A 12,478-nucleotide genomic window follows, 5' to 3' on the forward strand; every position below is an offset into this window, starting at 1 on the left:
AAAAAAAAAAAAAAAAAAAAAAAAAAAGATGGGCCCGAGTGCAGCAAAGTAGATATCCCAGGGCAATTTTAGAAGCCAGCTTGCTTTTGTCCTCCCACTCTTCCTGTTGATTTTACCCAGCCCTTGAGCCCCAACCACACTGTAAAAGATAACACGGATTTTTGTGTGGGAAGCACGGGGCCTGAATAGGGGGATGTAATTCCTGGACCCAACACGGTCCCAGGACACATCTGTGAGTCTATACAGACTGGCCAACGGTGGAAGCTGGGAGGCAAGAGAGCTGCAACCTGGCACTTTTACAGTTCATTAGAAGACACCTTATGTACCTATAATAATTAGTCTAGGAAACTGAAGTGGTGAGGGATGCTGCCCAGTCAAAACGACACAGCTGAAAGATGGCAGAGCTGGTCCCATCCTGAACTCAGAGCCTCATCGGCTTCCCATCTCTCTTGCCTCTCCATCACTACCCTCAAATATCAGCACTAGGAAAGTGATTCCCGATCCAGCCACCATGGCATACAGAGGCCACCACAGCTGTGGCCAAGACCACCAGCTGTCAGCACCGCCTATTAGGTACTAGATTTGCAGGCATGAAAGATACAAGATTAAGTGGGTCATATACATTTGCTCCACGCTCCAGAGAGCCACTGAAATCAGGCAATGTGTAGCAGGATCAGAGTTCCCACAAAGAGGCCCTGAGAGGCCACTGAATGAAGCTCTGAAGATAAAGCCTGTGGATGCTGTGGAAAACCCAGGATGGTACAGATGCCAGTCAGTCTGCCAGCTTTCCCACAGGCACTATGAGGCAGACAGCATGCTCCTTCATTCAAAGGAGGACCCAGCTTCAGAGACACGGCATAATGTGAACCGAGGTCACATAACTAGTTGAACAGCAAGCCTAGGGTAGCTGGATGGGCAAGCCTGGGCTATCACATCGTCCTCCATACTGTCTAGAACAGTTTCCTCTAGGTCATTGTCACCATTCTGCATGACTGATCCCCCCCTCCCCCCAGTTATATCCACTTACACAGCATGACAACTTTGCAGATGTCCCAGAGTATTCCCTGGGACAGCTCCTTACCAGCTCTGGACTGTTCCATGCTGGGTCATTCTGGCAGAGTCTCCCTCCAAGTTCTTATCCCTGTGAGTGGCAGACAGGGCTCCTGACATTCGGGGTATAACAAGGTGGGCATATAAACAGACTGTCCCTTCACTGCTCCCCGGTGCAGGGTCTTCATGTGCATTAAGGTCAAGGCACTAAAGAAAACCAGCAGCCGTACGACATAACGCAGGCCAGGGATCTAGGTTGGTTGGATTCTGCCTATCTGGGCCCTGGGCAAGGACTTCACTTCTGAGACTCATCACTAAAGCGCTGCTGACTCCCTCTTTGCCTTTCCTGCCTCCACAACGGCGGCAGGAACTGTTATCAGTAGCCTCCTCATCAGGAATCCTGGGAAGGACAAGGGTCCTTAAGTTGTCTGTGCCCCCTGCCATTGCTGTAGCATTCTGCTAGGGAGTGAATGTCTGTTCTGAATGCCCAGAATTCACAGTGTGGAGGTGTTTGGAGGCGGGGTCCTAGCATGGTGACTTCTTCCACCTCTTTCAGGAAACCTGCCCTGGTCCTCCGAGTCTCTAGAGGCCTGCTCCAACTTCTGTACACCCCAGACTAGTCCGGAGGGACATCTTTCTGGACCTGGTCATCTGCTTTTTGCTAAGGCCACCAACCCAGAAACAAAAGCTATCTCTACACTTCTGTGTCCTCCGAGACGCACCTCCTGTCTTGAGAAATGCAGGGACCACACACAGGGCAGGAACACAGGTAGGCTGTTGTGAGGAGGCACCCAGCTCAGAGAGGCTCTCTCGGAGAATGGAGCAAGGAAAGAGCTAGGAAGGGCACCACGGAGGACACGGAGCACAGGACATGCCATCTTCTCCGAACAGCTGGTTCTTGACTATAATCTGCTGGTCTCCTCCACAGATACTGCTCTACACCTCCTCTGCTTCATTTATTCATTCAACAAACACTTGGGAAATGCCCGCTGTGTGCCAGGCACTCTGTAGCGGAGAGCTGGGGACACAGCAATGACTCTGCCACACTTAGTCCCTCCCCCCTCCCTCTAGCCAACCACATTTGTTCTCTCTTTCCTATTGCAGCGTGTGGCCCATGGCCAGGCACACAGGACGTAACAATAAACCTAACTTCCTGGGGTGGGAATAAGCCCAATAAGCAGCAGGCACACCGAAGCACACCAGAGAGCACCGGATCCACTTCCCAAACCAAACTGAATGTTTATGCCATGCTCCAACGGCGATGCTTAAAGACATTATCTAGAGCATCCGCTTGCTTCATTCGGAGGCTTCAATCATGACCGAGCAGGAAAACAAAAACTCAGATTGCTGATGGCCCTTTCCGGGACCCTGGTGGGTGTTACTACTCAGCAGGGCAATGAGGCACCGTGAAGCAGCCTTCCCACACTGCTCCAAAAGCCTCAGTGCTTTGCATATTATATCACACTTTCCACAGTCAAGTCGGTCTCAAAAGGTCTGGCTGCCTGGGCTTAAGAGGGGAGAGGTCTGTCTACAAGGACCCTAATGACTGTAGGCATTCGGTGATGGGGTGGCTGAGTGACATGCCCTCCCTTCAGTGTGGCCTTGGGGTTTAGCTTTGCTGAGGTCAGGGACCAGGGCAAGTTTCATACCTTCCTTTAACTAGCGGTAATGATGTCCCCCTAGGGATCCACAGCTAGAGGAACATATGCAATCCAATTACGCCCCTCTAGGGAAATGCACCCCAGAGGGGTCAGAACCAGTGACAGCTGTGAATGATGACGGACTGAAAGAGCGAGGCCATTTGACATCACTAAACTTCCTTTAGTAGATGGTAAGTTTCATTTATAATAACAAGCAAGACTGGACCGTGCTTTCTGCTTACACCCTCCTAAGGATTTTAAGAGACGGTTCAAACTTTCACCCTCCTGGGATGTTCAACGTACCTTCCCGGCCCACAACCCTCACTGAACCCCTTTCTCCATCTCCCTGTCCCTCCCTGTCTCTGCTTCCCTCCCCCATGTGCTATCTGAGAAATTCCACAACTCTTGGACCAACACCTCCCCCGACTGGCTCCAGGCTCTCAGAGGCCCTGTGCTTGTCCCCACCACAGCACCTAACATGAGGAGCCGGACTGGGACACCTCCAGAACAGGAGCTGAGGTGCCCAGGTTGAGTTCCTAGGACTTCATCTACAAGGGTCTGGTACAGAGAAAATGGTGGGTGGATGACTTGGCAATTGCAATGTAAATAAATGAGTAAGGCATCATGCTACCTCAGACTCTTCCAGACGGCCACCTCAGGGTTAATGAGACCTGCCTGGTCCAGGAGCCTATGGACTATTTGTAAGCTTTTCTTGCTACGGACACTAAATTGGATAGGTATTTTATTAAAAGATGATCACTCAGAATGAACCTACCAGCAGCGAATAAACTATGGAACCCCCAGGGCTTTAATCACAGATGTCCATTAGATTTTCCCATAATGCACACAGGGAGCTCACTCTACAACTGGCCAGGCCAGCCTTTCTCCCCCAGCACTCACAAAAGCAGCCATCTGTCCAGTCCAGGTGACTCCTGATTCCTGCCGCTCCCATCTTCCTAGAGCTCAATCAATGAGGCTTCCCCAGCCTCCCCTCCTCCTGGGGTTTCCATGGGAATCCTCCTCCCACACAGTCAGAGGCTCCTGGGATAAAAGCTCAGCTGTCAGCCAGCAAGGAGAGCGGGTGCTGGGAGGCAGGAGGCTTGCTGGGTGGTGGTGACCAGGCCAGCATGCTCTCCAAGGTCATTTGAAAGAGACATAGGTCAGATCCAGTGGGACCATGTGCAGTCCTGGTTAGTGGTGTAGCTGCCCTGGGTACCCGTGGTTTGGTTTGGTAATACAGCTGTCCTCTGTGAGGCCCAGCATTGGTTCAAGCTGGGGCAAAGAATGACAAAAGAGGCTGAGGACCGTCTAGGAAAACATCTTTTAAAAGAACCCAGTAGTCTGCATGTCTAACCTCTTATTTATCCCCTAAGGTGAGCATAACTCACTGGACATAAGCGCTTGTCTGAAAACAGGTTTCCTGAAAGAAAAAGCAGGACCATTCAAGCATCAGGGTTAGTCTAGAAGATTGCAGTGGGGACTTGGGAACTCCTCTGGTAAGCCTGGGGCATCTTTTTGGGTGTGCTGCATACACCAGTCTTGGAAAGAAGAAGGGTCTCAGGAGAAGGCAGACAGGAGGACTCTGCCTGTGAGAAGTGCTCCATCCCTAGGACTTGTATTATTCCCTCACGTATTGCAGAGACTGTGGCTAACAGGTGGGATATCTTTATAGGCCAGCTAACTGGGCCACGCTCACGCATTTCTGGAAAAGGCAGAGGTGCCGTCCATCATAAACACAATTCACAGGGTCATAACCCATGCGATGCTGGCACTGCTCTGCACTACTCCTGCATGTAATGAATGCATGGCACTCAGAGAAGCAGAGTGTCCACACCAACTGTCCTGCCTGTCTGATACATGCAACACCTCAAAGCAGCATCTTAGACTCTTTCCCCTCCTCTCTGTGCATCCTTTCTTAAAATTTGTCCTTCCATCCCTCTGCAGATGTCTCTAGCCCTGCTGCCCTCCCTCACCTAGCCTCTGGTCATTCTAGATGCTCCTGTGGGTGACTCCGTAGTGCTTCTTTCCATTCTAAGCTTTCCACTGAGCACACGTCCACCTTCCCAACACTGCGGCACATCTGCGAATCACATGTCCTGGGCTGAGCTCAGCCTCTTCCATCTCCATAATCCAGGTTCCTCTCTGCCTGTCACTCCCACTCAATGCCTTCTACTTCCCTTTGGTTTCCACCTTAGCGGGATTCCTGGAGCAGTCTCCAAGGGAGGGCCTGTGATTCTCATCTTGGAACTCTAACCCACCCACCTTGCTGCCAAGAGGCTAAATCCAATCAAGCTGCCCATCACCTGCTCATTCAAACATGCACCCCTTGAGCTGATAGCCAAGGGCTTCACAGTCAGTCAGCCTCTCCTGATGGTCTTTCTCCAGTGATACCAGGCTCTTAAGTCAGGTTACCCCTTCTTACCCCAAGCTTCGGGGACTTGCTCACCTACACTGCCTACTGACATTCTCTCACTCCTCTGTGCACCCACCATGGCACCCTCCCTCCAGCTCTCTGTCCCACGATGTCATCCGAACAATCTAGTCCCACGGATGTCTCCTGCATCATCTGCTACTTTCTAGAAGACTAACCAGTTCCCAGCTCATTGCCTCCCCCTCTCCCCTCCCCACTCCGTCTTCTAGACTAGTCCTGTGCACACTACCTGTCTGCATTAAGAAGTACCTATCAGAGCCAGGTGTGATGGCACACACCTGGAGGGGTCTGGAAGATTGAGAGTTTGGGGCCAGCCTAGGCTACATACACTATGAGTTAGTCCAGCGTGGGCTGTAAGGCGAGAGAGAAAAAAATTAGAAGAAGAAATGCTTGTTGGACTCAAGAATTTGTGTTTTTACCAACAAGAATTTTTTTTCACAGCTGACATATACATTTAAAATATGGATTAAGTTTCACATTCAACCTGTGAAACAAGAATCTTGTGCAATCAACGCTCCACAAAGTTTACGACAGCTCATTTGGGGTCTTTCCCAAAGGATGGGCCAGACAGCTGCTTCCTGCAGCCTCTGAACAGACGCCTGTAACTGAGCAGCAGCAGGAAAGCCAGTCAGCTCATGTAAGGACCATGTTTTATTTAAATGTGCTGCTAGATTTTTAATTTTTTATTATTGATCTTTTTGCCAAGTATGAATGATCATGCTCACACAAGTTAAGTGCATACATTAAGTATCCTTTTTTTTTTTTTTTTTTAATGATTACTAGGAAAGACTAGGTGCTTAGACCTAGGTCCTTCTACCCTCCTGATTTTCCACATCCAGTTTCTTGTTCTATCTAGGGAGCTCCTGGAGATCTTTTGTTACCGTGCCAACAGAAGAGGGCTCTTTCAGGAGCACCGATGTGTGGCAATGAGCCAGACAGCTTAGAAAAAAAATGAACAAACTGGAGCATGGTGAGTTGCACTGAGCCTTCTCCTCAAGGGGCAAAGACCTTGCCTCGGGCCTGAGCCATAGCCACATCCTGGGACATGAATGAAGTCTCCAGGACAGGCTTCCATGAAGGATGGCAAGGTTCCGGTCCTGTGACCATCTGGGGTGGGGTGGGGTGGAGTGGGAGTCCGGAAAGGAATAAGTCCCGGGAGTGTTGGAGCAAAACCAAGATCTTAGGCCAGGGTCTGGGGGTGGGGGAGACAAATGATGAAAGAGAAGGTGGGGTCGGTGGTAGCCAGGCCTGGAGGGCATTCTCAGCCTTCACTCCTGGCAGCCTTGAGGAAGTTCTAACTAGGGAGGAATTTGGTCTGTTTACATTTTTAAGGATAAAAGCTTCTTCCTGGGGAATGGTTATTACTATCTGCTGATCTGATGTCTGAACAGTTGAATTGTATGGCTTTCGCACACATTTTTCTTATTGAGTGAGGTAAGGCATACAGGTTTTCGTGTGGTTTCTCTTTCACTCTCTGTGTGTGAATTGTCTGTAGTCTTTGTCCTTGGGACACTTCCTTGTCTTGAAGATTCTTCACACATTTGGGGCTGAGGCTGTAGCTCAGGGGTGGAGCACTTGTCTCGCATGCACAAAGCCCTGGGTTCCATTCCCAGCACACACCCCAAATCTGTTCCAAATTGGAAGATATGAAGCCACTTCAATAAGCAACGACTCTTTCCCCAGTCTGTCACGTCTTTGGACTGCTTCTGGCAAGCGCTTTTCCTTGCAGATTTTATTTCTATATCACTGGATGCATCAGTCTTTAAAATCAAAGAGAAATGCAAACTGAAGAGACATTTGAGTGGCGTGACTGGTGATGCTAATTTTGTTTACAGGCTGCAAAGGCTTACTCTTTTCTTTTTTAACTGCCCTTGCTATGGAAGTTTAAACACAGAATTGGGGTGTGTATCTCAAGAACTTGTGGCCTCAGTTGGGTGGTGGTGGCTCACACCTTTCATCCCAGCACTCGGGAGGCAGAGACGGTGGTTCTCTGTGAGTTTGAGGCCAGCCTGGTCTACAGAGTGAGTTCCAGGACAGGCACCAAAACTACACAGAGAAACCCTGTCTCCAAAAACCACCACCACCACCAACAAAAAAACTGTGACCTCCTGTAAAGTATACTTATATTATACTTTTGACTTTTTTTTTTTCCTACAAAGTGGGTTTATTTGCAGCCCTAAACCAATATTGAATGGTTTGGGAAAGGGGCTGGAGGGAAGAGTTTGAAGGATCCTCCATCAGCCCGGGGAACAGAAACTGCAGGCCTTATTTGAAAGGCAGAGGTGCCAAAGCGAGGAGACAAACCAGAAGGCTCAGAGGTGAGGGCATGATCGCTTCCCACAGGGCACGGTGGGAAGAGTGAACTTTTCCCTTACCCGCTTCTTCTCTTCTAGATCTAGACAGGCCCAACAACTGTTGGGGGGCAGATGAGTGGGAGGACAAGAGGAGGAGTTCGCACCCAAATCCTGGAGGAGGGGAAGGGGGGGGAGAGGAGAGTAGGGAGAGAAGGCACAGAAGAGCAGCGGATCTTAGAGAACCCGCTCAAGGTCACACCCGCGGGCTGGTGCTGGAAGCAGAATTCGAAAACAAGCCCGGGTCTGCAGCACCGGGAGTTCTAGAGACAGCCGTACAAACGTGCCCTCTTCTCTCTTTTTGGCTCAGCAGCCCGCGCGCTTGGCCAACCGGGCGGTGGGAGTCACACTTCCTGGGCCTCACCAACCAGAGGTTTGGGGTCCCTTGTTTTTCCTGGTTCAATCAGGATGGGCATATTTGCCATACTCAGGGCTTTGGCTTCCTCCTTGCTTCCCAAAGCCCCTCGCCCAGGACCCTCTGAGCCCCCTATTCTCTCCCAAGTTTGTCTCCCAGTCAGGCTGGGGACCGGCCGCGAGCAGTCAGTCTTCACTGCCCCGGAGTCGGAGATAAACCATACTAATCACCACCAGCGCCTAGTGAGTGCGAGGCGCTTTACTTCCGCAGCGACGAGCAGACCCCCAGAAATTACTGTCCTCGTCACACAGATGAGGCAGCTGCTGCAGCTCTGGGAAGTTGGATGATGTGCCGGAGCTCACAAGGCTAATATTAATGCTAGCTAATGCCTGACTGAGTGCTTCCTGAGTGCCAGGCGCAGGTCTCCGCACCGCCCTGCAGTTCCTCCCCACACACTAGTAAAAGGGGCACAATTATCACCCCCATCTTCCGGATGAGGAGACCGAGGTTGTGGTGCTTGGCCCAAGGTCACCCCAGAGAGTGACGGATGTAGGACTGAAACATAGCCGGGTGACTCTGGGAGTAATTTTTTGTGTTGTCTCCACTACACGGAGAAGCAGCGGGTTTCAAACCTACAGTATCAGAGGCTGGCCTCAATGCCCCGGCGCAAACCAACCAGCTTGGAATGCCACAATTCGCAGAGACATTCCCCCGGACCGCGACCAGAGGGACCCCAAGAGCACCGGGTGTGACCGGTGCCGGCCGGCGATCACCCTTTAGTAGGAGCTGGAGAACACTTACCATAAACGAGAGGGCGAGCGCCTGCCCGGGAGGAATCCCCAGCGCTGGCAGGTCCAGAACTCCCGGGAGAGAGGTCTGCTGCCGCTGCTGCCCACTCAGGGGCGTCCGAGCGACCCCGCGGATGCTGGCTTCCCGGCCAGCGGCGCGTCCTCTCGGCTTGTGCCCGGCAGCAGCGCCCTCTCTCCCCGCAGGGTGCCCTGGAGTTAGGGACGTTCTTGGCGAAGTTGGCGCTCAGGCGCGGCAAGAGGGCTCGGAGGTAGTGAAGCGCCCGACTGCGCCGATCTCAGGGGGGCGCGGAAGCACGCGCCCCGGCCGCCCCGAGGGTTGGCGCCTGACCTGGAGGGCGGCGAGTCCCGCGCTTAGGGCGCACGGGCCGCACCTCGGCCGCCGGTCCCCGGAGCACCAGGTTTCTTCCCCAGCGCCCCGGACGCACGCCGCGATGGCTGCAGCGGTGGCCGGGGCCCGGGCTGCGGTGCGCTCATCGCCTTCCCTAGGGACTGGGCGCCTTTGTGCGCGGGGCGCGCCGACTGCCAGGGCCAGCTCTGGATGCTGCAGCCGCTGCCTCCCCCTCCTCCTCCACGGCCGCCCGCTCCCCGCCTTCCCGGCCGGCCCGGAGGCTGCAGCTGAAAGCCGATCCGGCTGAGCTCATCCCTGAAGGCCACTAATCCAATAGCCGCGGAAGGCGCGGCCGCCGGGAACGCCCCTTCCCCCACCATCCCGCGCCCGGGCCGTCCCAGCTCGGGCCGCTGCCGGCTCTGCCACCTTCTGGAGGCCACCAGCTGGCGGGAGTGGGAAGTGGAACCCGCGCCCGCGCCCTTGGGCCGAAGTGGCGCGGACGCCATTCACTCATCTGCCGGCTGGCGGGCCTGGACACTCGCTCATTCATGCGCATGGGTCCTCCCCCATTCATTCAAGCGTGCCTGGAGAGCCAGGGTGGGTGCCTCTGGGGGCGGGGGATGAAGAGAGGAGACACCACCGTCACCAGATAGCTTCAGTGTCTGTACTCAAGGCGTGTGGGAAACAGCGACGGGGAAAGAGAATGCTTTAATATAACCCCTTGCCTTAGGCACATACATGTCCACACTTTATTTCTGAAGCCAGACTCCAACTCGTCTTTCAAAGCCAATTTCAAGCCGCACCTGCTTCACGGTGCCTTTCCCCGCCCACCTGAAGCCAGAGGGAAGGATCATTGCTCAGAGGGCTCCAGGCGCTGATGGTGGGCTGCTCCCGAACTAGCTTGAGCTCAGAGATAAGGAAGAGGGCGTGGCCAAAGCGAGGGACTCTGTACTTCTCACATTCGTTTGAGGAAAGCGAAGGTTCCTGGCCAGGGCAACCTGCTTGCAATCCCAGAGTTGACATCAGGTCCATTCCACAGTCCTAGCTGACCTCACTTCTCTCTGATGGGCTTCGAGCAAAGATTCTAGATCAGAAAGTGTCCATTTTTTTTTTTTTAGACACAGAAGACAAGCACCTGCAATCCAATCCTGTGAGGGGAATGTGTTGACCCGGACTCCAGAGTTCCTTTCCCAGACTGGAGAGGGCAATTTGAGAATGTTTCTTTGTGGAAGTGGCTGCATGAATTAGCTGCTGGACGCAGAAGGCATCATAGTCTCACGTAGGTACCTGTAACCGCCTGTGTGGTGTGACTGGAGCCCAAACAGGAGGTAAGACAAAACGGGAGGGGTACTTAGGGTCTTGGAGACCATCCAAAAGGCTTGGCTTTTCGCCAAGATCAGTTAGGCAAGCCTTTTTGACCTTGACAGATTTGCTGTCCGGAAAGATAGTCCAGTGGCAGAGTGAATAGATGGATGAATAGCACAGGCCAGTTTGGAAGCTGCTACAGAGGTCTGAGCAATGAAAGATGCTTTACCAATCAGAACAGCTCAGTGGTGAGGCAAAGGTATACTGAGCAAGTGTTTATGGTGGTTATGATTTTGCTTATACTGCTTCATCTATGTTTGCAGTTCTGTCTGCTGTACCTGTATGTCTCTGGATGCCCTGGTGACGGCACAGAAGAGCGGCTGAAGGAATGTAACCCGTGGACACACTTGCTTGTTATCCCCTCCCTCTTCAGGATGTTTCTGGAGCATCTGCTCTGCCAGCTGCTGTGGTACTGACAGAACTGGATAGCATGAGAGGAAAACTCAGAAACAAAGGGAACTTTAGCAAGTCTTTCCAAGAACCAGAGAGATGACTCAGATGGTCAAGAGTACTTGTTGCTCTTGAAGAGGACCAGGGTTCAGTTCCTAGCACCCACATGGTGGTTCACAGTCATTCAGAACTCCAGTTCCAGGGGATCAGATGCCTTCTTCTGACTTCTACGGGTTCCAGGCATGCACATGGTACACATTCATTCATGCAGGCAAAACACTCATGCACTTAAAATATAAACCTGAAAACAACAACAAAATACCCAAGACTTTCCAGCTAATGGTTCCTCTATCTAGAAATGGCCAGCACTCATTTCTAATCCTCCTTGCTGGAGGACTTCCCAACCGCTTAAGAGCAAGATGGGGAGGGCTCAGTAGCTACAAACTGAAAAACTACCCCCCTCGCAAACACACTGGTGTGCCAGATAGGTTCACTACACAAGCCTTTACAAATGTGAATGTGCCTCAGGCGTCAAGAAACGGGTACAACAGCACCCCCAGGTGTCACTGAAGTTCCCCAAATCCTCCAACCCCTGAAGAGCATGGACATGGTTTGTCCCCAGGTTTGAAATGGGAACAAATGTCTGTTCATTCCAGATAGGGTATCCATGACAGACCAGAGAAATAATTCCACCCTCGCCTAGTTTGGGGGACCAGTAAAATGGTTGAAGTTACTAATAGGAGCATGGGAGCCACAAAGCTGTTACTAAAGAACCCACTCCCATATGGATGACAGCTCGGGAAAGCTGTATCGCTGGGGCTCCCTGCACAGCTTGTAGGCGGAAGAGTTTCTATGCCCCAGCTTTTACAAGCTTGAGAAGGGGCCTTGTGAATCTTGTAACTTTCATGAGCTTTCTGAGCCTTCTAAGTTTTATTAGCTTCTGGAGTCTTATTGCACCTTCTCTCCTCCCTCCTGGAGATAATGTTTCTACTCAGAGGAAACAGCCACACAGGAAGAGGAAACAGTTCGCCATTTGGGAAATTAGCTTGGATAACCTGATCAATGTTCTTTAAACTGAAAGTCTGCAGCCTATAAACTGCCCTCTGGCGATCTCTGACTTTGGATAGTCTCATCCTGCCCCTTTTCCTCTGAAGCGTAAGCTGGACTTGCTGTCTTGCTTTTCACAAATAGAACACAGTAGGGCAGACAGGATGTCCCCTCCCCGGATTGGGTAATAAAAAGACCATCTGCACTAGACACTCATTGCCTCTCTTGCTCTTTTGGCATTGCCCCCTGAAGGAAGCCAGGTGTTGTGCTGTGAGGAAACCTGGTGAGGGACTGAGCTCAGCCTACCACCATGGGAGCCTTCCCACCAGGGTTTTTGATGTCTTGACTACAACTCAAAGATACCCAAACCAGAGGTACAAACTAGGCTGTGCTGATTCTTGATGGGTGGAAACACTAAGAAAATGTTGGTGGTTTTTAAGCTTCTGAACTTTGGGATTGTTTGTTAATCAGCATCGCATAACTAATAAAAGATATTCCCAATTGCCAGGGAGTGGATCTAAAATAAATCCTTGATGAACTTGGCATAGTCTCGTTCCAAAGAATACACAATATGGACATACAGCCATGTAGATGAACAGTCTTATTAAATAAGAAACACAGAGCCAATTGCAGAGTTAAAAGCCCAAGAGGTCAGAGCAGTAGCTAAGAGCTAAAAACCCTTTCTTACCCTACTGCCGCTGCTGTCCTTCCC

General features: G+C 51.7%; 1 protein-coding gene and 1 long non-coding RNA gene across 4 annotated transcripts in view; one reads left to right on the plus strand and one right to left on the minus strand.

Annotated features, from left to right (window-relative positions):
• Spsb4 (splA/ryanodine receptor domain and SOCS box containing 4) overlaps positions 1–9,229 on the minus strand; it is a 74,568-nt gene extending 65,339 nt beyond the window's left edge. The window contains exon 1 of one of the 3 annotated variants that reach the window (XM_052717595.1): positions 8,629–9,229. The gene's annotated coding sequence lies outside the window, so the exon portion shown is untranslated. Of the gene's footprint in view, positions 1–3,465; positions 3,565–3,590; positions 3,668–8,628 lie in introns of those variants that run through there. The other 2 variants (XM_052717603.1, XM_052717612.1) reach the window with 2 other exon arrangements.
• A 220-nt stretch (positions 9,230–9,449) lies between these two features.
• Positions 9,450–12,277, plus strand: LOC128097247 (uncharacterized). The gene is made up of 3 exons (XR_008213823.1): positions 9,450–9,561; positions 10,083–10,243; positions 10,593–12,277. It is a non-coding gene; the product is annotated as an uncharacterized LOC128097247 (long non-coding RNA).
• The last annotated feature ends 201 nt before the right edge of the window (positions 12,278–12,478 follow it).

This window comes from Peromyscus californicus, unplaced genomic scaffold, assembly GCF_007827085.1.
Source record: "Peromyscus californicus insignis strain IS unplaced genomic scaffold, ASM782708v3 Scaffold_11__1_contigs__length_118956290, whole genome shotgun sequence".
Classification (NCBI taxonomy): domain Eukaryota; kingdom Metazoa; phylum Chordata; class Mammalia; order Rodentia; family Cricetidae; genus Peromyscus; species Peromyscus californicus.